Here is a 9,375-nt window from a genome sequence, read left to right on the forward strand (position 1 = left end):
GATCTCGGCTCACCACAACCTCCGCCTCCTGGGTTCAGGCAATTCTCCTGCCCCAGCCTCCTGAGTAGCTGGGATTACAGGCATGCGCCACCATGCCCAGCTGAATTTTTGTATATTTAATAGAGACGGGGTTTCACCATGTTGACCAGGATGGTTTCGGTCTCTTGACCTCGTGATCCACCCGCCTCGGCCTCCCAAAGTGCTGGGATTACAGGCTTGAGCCACCACGCCCGGCCTTCCAATTTATCTTCCTAACTAAGCTTAATCATTTCTGGCTTTCAATTTAAAGTGAGAGATGTGTAACCTTTTTTGACATTAATGCTTAGAGGCCACTGCAGGGTTGTTAATTAGCCTATTTTCAGTATTGTTGTGTTTCAGAGAATAGGGAAGGCCAAGGAGAGGGTAGGAGATGGGCAAACAGTGAGTCACTGGAGCAGTTAGAATACACACAACATATATTAAGTTCACTGTCTTATGTGGGCGTGGTTCGTAATACCCCAAAACAATTACAATAGTAACATCAAGATCACAGATCACCATGACAGATATAATAATAATGAAAAAGTTTAAAATAATACAAGAATTATACAGAGACAAGAAGTGAGCACATGCCCATTGGAAAAATGGCACTGATAGACTTGCTTGACTCAAGGTAGCCACAAACTTAACGTATAGAAAGCACACTATCTGAAGTGCAGTAAAGCAAAGCACAATAAAAACGAGGTATGCCTGTACTGCGAGTCAGGAATCATTTAGAGGATATCCCAGAATTTTTAAAAACTTTTTAAGTGTACGTATCTTAATTAGTTTTTTAAAAGCAACTTTAATGAGAAATAATTGACAAACAAGAACCTGCTAATATTTAAAGTTTATACTTTGATAACCTTGGCATAAAGTATGTGTTCACGAAACTATCGCCACAATCAAGGTAATTGAACATACCCATCACTTCTAAAAGTTTCTTTATTCCCCTTTTTATATTCTTTTGCTTACCTAATTGCTTAAAACAATTGGATTATATATCAGCTATAAGCTTAGAAAATAGCTGGGGTTTTTTTGGTTGTTGTCGTTGTTGTTTGTTTTTTTGAGATGGAGTCTCACTGTTGCCCAGGCTGGAGTGCAGTGGTGTGATCTTGGCTCACTGCAACCTCCACTTTACGGATTCAAGTGATTCTCCTGCCTCAGCCTCCCATGTAGCTGGGACTACATGTGTGCACCACTGCACCCAGCTAATTTTTGTATTTTTTTTTTTTTTTTTTTTAGAGACGGGGTTTCACCATGTTGATCAGGCTGGTCTCGAACTCCTGACCTCATGATCTGCCTGCCTCGGCCTTCAAAAGTGCTGGGATTGCAAGTGTGAGCCACTGTGCCTGGCAGAAAATAGCTGTTAGATTCTGATATTAAGCAAAAAATTTTTCTTTTCTGTATATGTGATTGAATTTTGCTGAAAATAATTTGAGGTGTAGTAATTTATTTCTGCAAAGCTGAAATAAATATTTGAATTGGCTTGGAAAAATAATTGTTAAACTAATCTCTCTAGATAGTTGTGACACAGATGCATTTCTGAAGACTTTTCACATAAATTAGTAATTTTAATGGGCAAGAAAAGCTTCATGTGGAAGTGATGAAAGTGGTAATGCATGCTGTAATCTGCTAGTTCTTCTGAAATATATGTAAATATTTTTTAGTATTTGGATGATAGTGAAGCAGCTATTTTGGCTTGACAGATAATAATTATAAAGATTAATTATGTTGTGGAAACTTCCAAGTGAGATGACATTTCTCTGTATGCTGAAGGATGTATAGAAATTATTGAAAGTCCGGAGATGACTTTTTTCTTGATAGCTATTTCTAGAATTTTAGCTGGGACTTGTTCATTTTTCCCAGTGTGGCAATGATTTAGTCACTGTGGGTGTGTGTGGGTGTGTTTGCTGGTGTGTGTGCACACACACACTTGAAAGAGAGGAGTGAGTATGTTTGTGGTCTTTCTGAATATTTTTTGTAAGGAAAAGCAATGTAAAAATGTGTTAGGATAGGTTCTTCTTTCCATCATCTTCTGGTTCTCTCCTTTTCTTTGCCCCTCCCAACTAACTTGGCCTTAAGAATGAAAGAACGATCTTAAGGGAATGACTTCCTCCATTTTACTTTGGCATGTGTGGACACAGCATGGGGTCCTGTGATGTGCACACAGCTAGGAATGAGAAATGTTGTAACTATTTTGTCTGACCTGCTATTCCCATGGACTCAACTGGCAATATAGGAGGTAACTGACCACTACTGACTTGAAATGCACATTTTTTTAAGTCTTTTTCCAAAAGGAATAGAATTTCCAAAATTTATTTTTGTATTTGTACCCCTGTCCATCCTTCCCACACTTCCTGTTCTGACTTACATATTCCTTTTCTCTGGTGCTGTGGTATTCCAAGCCTAACTCTAATCTACTGGACTTTGCTACCATTGTTGGTTTACTCAACCCGATGCCTTAGTCAACTTGTATCCTCAGTACCTAGCACCATTTTTGGCATGTGGTAGATTCAAATATTTGACAAGTGAATGAAAATTCAAGGAAATAAAGGGTATGAAGTTAATCTTAACAAAAACCTTATACTAATTTAGAGAATTTTGTTAATGTGGCAGCAAGTCTACGTAGTGGTTTTTGGGTGAGTTTTATTTAAAGTTAATGGGTCAGAATTATGAAAATCAAAGTCTTTATTTTGTTTTCTTCCTCTGCTGACCTCTTCCTTAGTTCTTCATCCAAGTTCTGGTTTACAACCCACTTATTACCACTGTTGACTTATGATAAGAATTACATTTTGAAATTCATACTAAGTTGAATTTTAGACATTGTATCTAAAGACATTAACAAATATTCTTAGGATGGCTTAAGTATTTGTTTTTTTATCAATTTTTAAAAGTGAGTATATAGAATTCTTTATAGCTAAAACTGAGTGCATCAAGAGCAGTTCCACTATTGGGCTGTGTAGATAACTTGAAATGTTTTTGAATAAAAATAAGCATTACCTCTACTGAAGTTTATTCAGTTCTGTAAATGTTTAGTGAATGCTTGCTATGGCAGGCATTGTGATTGATGAGAGGGATGTAACAATGAAATAGGTAGTTTCTGTTCTCTAGAACCTCTCAGTCTAATGAAGAGACACCCATGTCAACAAATCATTGCAGTACGGTGTGATATATGCAATGCTGAAGAATGGTGATAGTACAAAAGAGGGTAAAAGTCAGTTCTGCTTCAGAAAAGGCTTTCTGGTTAAGGAGACATGTAAGTTGGTGCTAGAAAGATCTGTGGTAGCTCATAAGGGAATTGAAGGTTGAAGGGCAATATAGCACAATGATTTGAGGGAGTAGACTCTAGAACTAGACTGTCTAGATTCAAATTTAACTTCTGCCATTTACATGCTATGTCTGCCTTTTTCTTCTTTATTTATAATGGACTGTTTATGGTTATATGTGCCTTGTTCTTTTTACTTGGAAGCCCTTTATCCCTTCTTCCTCAGCAGAGTGTAGTACTTTTTTGTCCTGTGACTGTCATATATATAAAATATATATGACAGATACGTGTATATATATATATATATATATATATATGTATGTATATATCTTTTCTAGAGTGAAGTCCTTATGTGCCTTGTTTCTATGGTAGACTTTCTTTGAAGATGGGGGTCTATATCTTAATCATTTTCTGTCTCCCATATGGAATGCAATCTCTGAGATACATTGAGACATATAGAAACATGGTAAATTTTGAGTGAATGCATAAATCAATACATCACAGCCTAGTTTCTGTCCCAGCTATTATGTGGGGTCCAGGAGTCTTACTCCCTGGTCCATACCTTTTGTTTGCCTCCCAGTCTACACATACACCTGAAAAGGTGATTTTCATTAAGTGGTTATTACAGTAATCTTGATTTTTTTTTTTTCTAGAACTCTGCTTCAGAAGTACATATTATGTAGGAATAATTAAATGTGAATTTTAAATTATTTTTTTTTCTACTACCTTACCTGAATTATACTTTGCTGGGCCTGAGCCCTGCATTACCCAAAGTAATTCTGTGGAATGGATATATGATGTTACATAAAAGGGAGTTCTGTTATCAAAGGAATTTGAGGAATCCAGGGTTGATGAAGATAAACTAGTTTGACTTTTCTGAGCCTTTAATATGCCATATGCCAGCATGCGTTATAAATCTCATTCGACCCATTTTTATGAGGGATTAGTGATCAAAATGGTCTACACTGGAGAAATGCTACCTAAGTTTATGGGTTCATTTTAGCAAATAAGACTATTTACGGTCCTAGACTACCTGGCCTCCCTAGAGCTGTTGTGTATTCTATGTTGATACCTAGAATAGTCTCACCAGTTGGCAAATCATATCCCAACATATAGAAAGCACTGTTGATATCAGCTGGTCTTGTTTTGACTCCTTTGCTGATTAAATATACCTGTGTGGAGTCTCTCAAAGAGCCCAACCCATATTCCTTATCCTTAACAACTTCCTTCTTATAAGGGACTTCAGTGTAGTAGTCAGCCTTCTTAGTATGTGTCTGTAGATTAAACATCTGTTCTCTCCACCCATTTAGCATACTTTAAATTTGTATCTCTAACATGACATTAGATAGTGAGAACTTTTGAAACCACGAAAGCTACATATTTTGATATTTTTAAATACTGATATTTGCATTTTTAAAGTAAGTGTGAACTGGACAGAGACATTCTAAAAGGCCAGAAACAGTGGCTCACACCTATAATCCAGTGCTTTGGGAGGCCAAGATGAGGATGGCTTAAAGCCAGGAATTTGAGACCAGCTTGACCATGATAGCAAGACCCCATCTCTGCAAAAAGCATATAAGAAGTTAGCCAGGTGTGGTGGCACACGCCTGTAGTCCCAGCTACTCATGGGGCCAAGGCGGGAGGATGGCTTGAGCCCAAGAGGTTGAGGCTACAGTAAGTGAGCTTTGATTCCTCCATCTCGGTCTGGGCAACATAGTGAGACCCTAAGCCCTTACCACCAAAAAAAAAAAAAAAAAAAAGGTTATTCGCTGTAGATGAAAAGAATAAAGGAAATTAAATAGCCTGCAATTCCGTCATTCAAAACTAATTACTATTTTGATATACTTTTTTTATATGCATGAATCAGGAGATATATAATTTTTTCTTTTTCTTTTTCTTGTTTTTTGAGACAGAGTCGTGCTCTGTCACCCAGGCTAGAGTGCAGTGGTGCGATCTCCACTCACTGCAACCTCTCCCTCCCAGGTTCAAGCGATTCTTCTGCCTCAGCCTCCTGAGTAGCTGACTATAGGTGCACACCACCATACCCGGCTAATTTTTTGTATTTTTACTAAAGAAAAGTTTTCACCATATTGGCCAGACTGGTCTCAAACTCCTGACCTCGTGATCCACCTTCCTCGGCCTTCCAAAGTGCTGAGATTACAGGCATGAGCCACCGCACCTGGCCAATCAGGATATTTTTAGCCACAAAAAGCAGAAAAGTAGATCAAAGTTGTCTTAAATAATGGTTTATTGTGTTATGTAACAAATTTGAAGTTAGCTTCTTTCACGATTGGTTAATCCTACCTACCATACATTGATACCAGAGGTCTGGACTGGATTTTTTTTTGTGTGGGGGGGAGGCATTTTTTTTGCTTTTCCTTTTTAGATGCAAGTAGTTACTGCAGCTACTATGTCCTACCATGGCAGCGTCAAAGCAGAACGAAAGATGAACTGTCTTGCACATCTCCCCTTATCCAGGAGAAATATCCCAGAATACCTGCTGTCCCAAGTAGGCTTTCTTATGTCTTACTGGCCAGGTCTGAATTACTTGCGCACACTGAAAAGATCTAAGTGAAAAAACTTCATGCTCTGGGAAGGGACCATCCTCTGAGCACATTACCACCTCAATCTGAACAGAAATTGTAGTTCTGTTAACAAAGAAGGGCTGGCTTTGGAAAGACGACTAACAGTATCTGCCAGATTACATCTTCTATGCACTTAAGTCACTTCTCCTATACTGAATTCTCTTACTACTTCTCTATTGGCCTGGATAATCCAGAGTCAAATATATAATTGTTTAAATTAAATGACTCAAAGATTGTGGGGGAAGAAGGTAAATAAACTAAGATTTTTTTTTACTGGTAAGTTATTTAAAATAATGTTTAAAAAGTTAATGTTACAACTGTGAAGCTTGTATGAATTTGTGTGGTAGAACTTGACATCAGAGATTTATTTTTATATTTATTGTCTGTTTTGCTTTTGTGGTAGATAGTTTTGGGCTGGGCTTCCAAACCTTCCTTTGCTGTTGAAGCTGTTTGGTAGGTGAACCTGAGAAGGCTGACCCTACAGCTATAGAATTCCCATCCCCAAACACTCTACAGTGTTTCATATGAGATACAGGTTTGTGCAGCCATTCTTCAAAAATATATTCCCCCCAAATCAAACAAGCTGGAAAAGATTTATCCTACAAAAAAAAGATTTAGCCTACAATTTTGATGCTACTACCAGGTGGTAACAGAGTGTAAAAGTCACATATATTCTTAATTTCCTGCAATAGCCTTAATTTCAATTTGTTTGGGCTGTTTTGCTGACCCCAAAGCATATTGATATTTTATAAATTTTACATTTTCAGTATTTATAACATCTCTGGCTGCTATATAGATATAGACAGATTTTTTTTAAGAGATGGAGTCTTGCTGCATTGCCCAGGCTGAAGTGCAGTAGCTATTCATGGGCACAATCCCACTACTCATCAGTATGGGAGTTTTGACCTGTTCCATTTCCTATCAGGGCTGGCTCACCATTGCTTAGGCAATCCGGTGGTCCCCACTCCCAGGAGGTCACCATATTGATGCTGAACTTAGTGTAGACACCTGATCAGCGTAGCATATAACAGTCTAGAACTGCTAGCCTTAAGTACTCCTTGGCCTCCTAAGTGGCTGGGACTGCAGGTGCACACCACCCAACCAGGCTGTATACTTAAAAGTTTCATAAAAATAACCTTAGGAGGGTGCTTTTTTTCATTTATAGTATAGCTCTTACGTGACTCAAGGGCATGGCTCAAACACCCAGGTCTGTATTTCATTGCATTCAGATATGGGGCCTTGTTTAAGTTCCTCAGTATTTATATTTACTTAACCATAATTTTGGTATACTATAACTCTTTTTGAAAAAAAACATAGCTTAACTTTAGATCTGATACAAAACAATCTCAGTTTTAAATTATATTAATTGTTGTTTTTTAAAGCTATATGCATTCACCTTTTAAACAGCCTCTAATCCTTTGGTTTACCATCAATCTTTTGGTGGATTGCTCACAACTTTTGAGCTAGTTTGCCATCAGAATGTGTAAACTTGCTTTCTTCACTCTTCTTTAGCTGTATAGCCCATGGAAGGGAAGGCATTAGTTTGCCCCTTTAGTTTTTTGAAATCCAAATCCTCTTGAACCATTCTACTCTAAGAGGCAGAAGTAGAAAAGTAAGAGCATTCTTCTTTTAAAAAAAATTATAGCCTTTATGTCCAGGTACTCTAATCACTGAATATGTCTCAGACTTTATAAATTTAATGGGAAGTTTATTTTAACCTGGTCTAAATAGAAATTTAAATCTTTAAGTTAATTCTATTTAAGTAGAAACTGGAGTTTAAATTCTTAACTGTTGTTTCTTAGCAAATATTTGTTTTATTTAGCTTAATGGCTTCTAATCAAATTACTTAAACGAACTGAATAACTTATTGCATTAAAACATTTAAAATATTATTTAAACAATATTTTCATTAGAAATTTCAGTGGTGGACAATCTTAATTCTCATAAGTACTCAGAAATGCCAGGAGTAAAACTGAATCAAGTCTACTTTCAACCTAGACAACTTTAGTGGCATGATGGAGGCTACCGAATAGGCTAATCTGTTAGGCCTGTTCTTTCCCAGTGCTCTTGGGGAAAAAAAGTAGGAAAAAAACAGTTCCATATGTGAAAATAATTTTTGCTGATCTTTAGCATCTATGTAGATCTGTTGGTGGGTTCTTTCCATTTTTATAATACATGAAAGTAGGGCCTTGGCCAGCAAGCCTGAAATTTGTTGAATGTATGAGTATTCCCGTGGATTACATGAACCACACTCAAAAGTGAGAGAACAAGAACCCACCTAGAGCTGTGTTAAATTCTGTCCCAGAGAAGGGCATTGAAACCTAAAAGAGATTCTGTGTACTGTGAATCTCTGAAAAACCAGGCTGGAAGGAGATTGGGGCAAACAGAGAAGGGGGATGGTGAGAGCGGAAATGTTGGGTAGCAGCCAGAAAAATAAAATGTGTTTTCTGCATCATGTGGATTGCAGGTGGGGAGACCCAACAGGGACACCTACAAAGAAAGCAGAAGTGTAGCGTAAAAGGATTTAGCTTAAATATCTCTGAGGCCCAGAGAACACTGGGATCTTAGCAACAATACTTGTTAAATGTATTTCCTGTCTCGTTTACCTCCTCTCTCTCTCCATTTCTACAGGCCTTGGTTGGGATAAGGGACAGGAAGCAGAAATTGCAGTCAGTGGACTGGAAGAACTCTAGACTAAGAAAGAGACAAGGACTATATGCTCTTCCTAGCAGACTGCTGTAGTGACTCCTTGAAGTGCCATCCATCATGTCCTTATTACAGAGGTAGCATGAAGGAGAGAGGGAAGGGCAAAGGGCATATCCGTTTCCAACATCTGAGTCCATTTTATTGGACAAAACTTAGTGATATAGCTACACCTGATTTGAAGTAGGCAGGGAAATACAGGGTTTCTTGTTTTTATTTTCTTTTTAGCTAAGTCTGTTGTCTGAGATCCTGTTACTAAGGAAGAATGGATGTTGGTAGATAATTAATAGCCTCTGCAACTTGGTCCTCATCTCTGGATTTGTTCTAGGAGAACCCATTTTTCAGGTCTAAACAGTCTGTAAACCTTCGTAAGTTTATATCTAACTTCACTCATGGCATCAATTGGATTTTGCATGTCTTTGACTCTCAGAATATCTGAATGGTTCTAACTGGATTCTGCATAAGCCTTTGTCCGACTTTAGTCACACCTAATGTCATTGTCCTGACACTGTCAGGCTTCTGTTGGATCTTGCATATCTGTAAACCACTTTTTCATATTTTTAATCCTTCCTAGAAGTTAAAAATAGTTCCTTTTAAAATCTGCCTGCTTTTTTTCTTCCAAATTTCTATTTCTACTTTTTTTGTTTGTTTCTTTAAGAGCCAGGGCCTCACTCTGTTGCCCAGGCTGGAGTGTAGTGGTGCAATCATAGCTCACTGTAGCCTTGACTTCCTTGCCTCAAGTGATCCTCATTCCTCACCCTCTTGAGTAGCTAGGACTGCAGGTACATGCCACCATGCCCT

General features: G+C 37.8%; 1 protein-coding gene across 2 annotated transcripts in view; it reads left to right on the top strand.

Annotated features, from left to right (window-relative positions):
* The window catches only part of MND1 (meiotic nuclear divisions 1), a 62,743-nt gene that overhangs the window by 25,564 nt on the left and 27,804 nt on the right, over nt 1-9,375 (top strand). The gene's annotated exons all lie outside the window — the stretch shown is intronic.

This window comes from Cebus imitator, unplaced genomic scaffold (genome assembly GCF_001604975.1).
Source record: "Cebus imitator isolate Cc_AM_T3 unplaced genomic scaffold, Cebus_imitator-1.0 Scaffold251, whole genome shotgun sequence".
NCBI classification, from domain to species: domain Eukaryota; kingdom Metazoa; phylum Chordata; class Mammalia; order Primates; family Cebidae; genus Cebus; species Cebus imitator.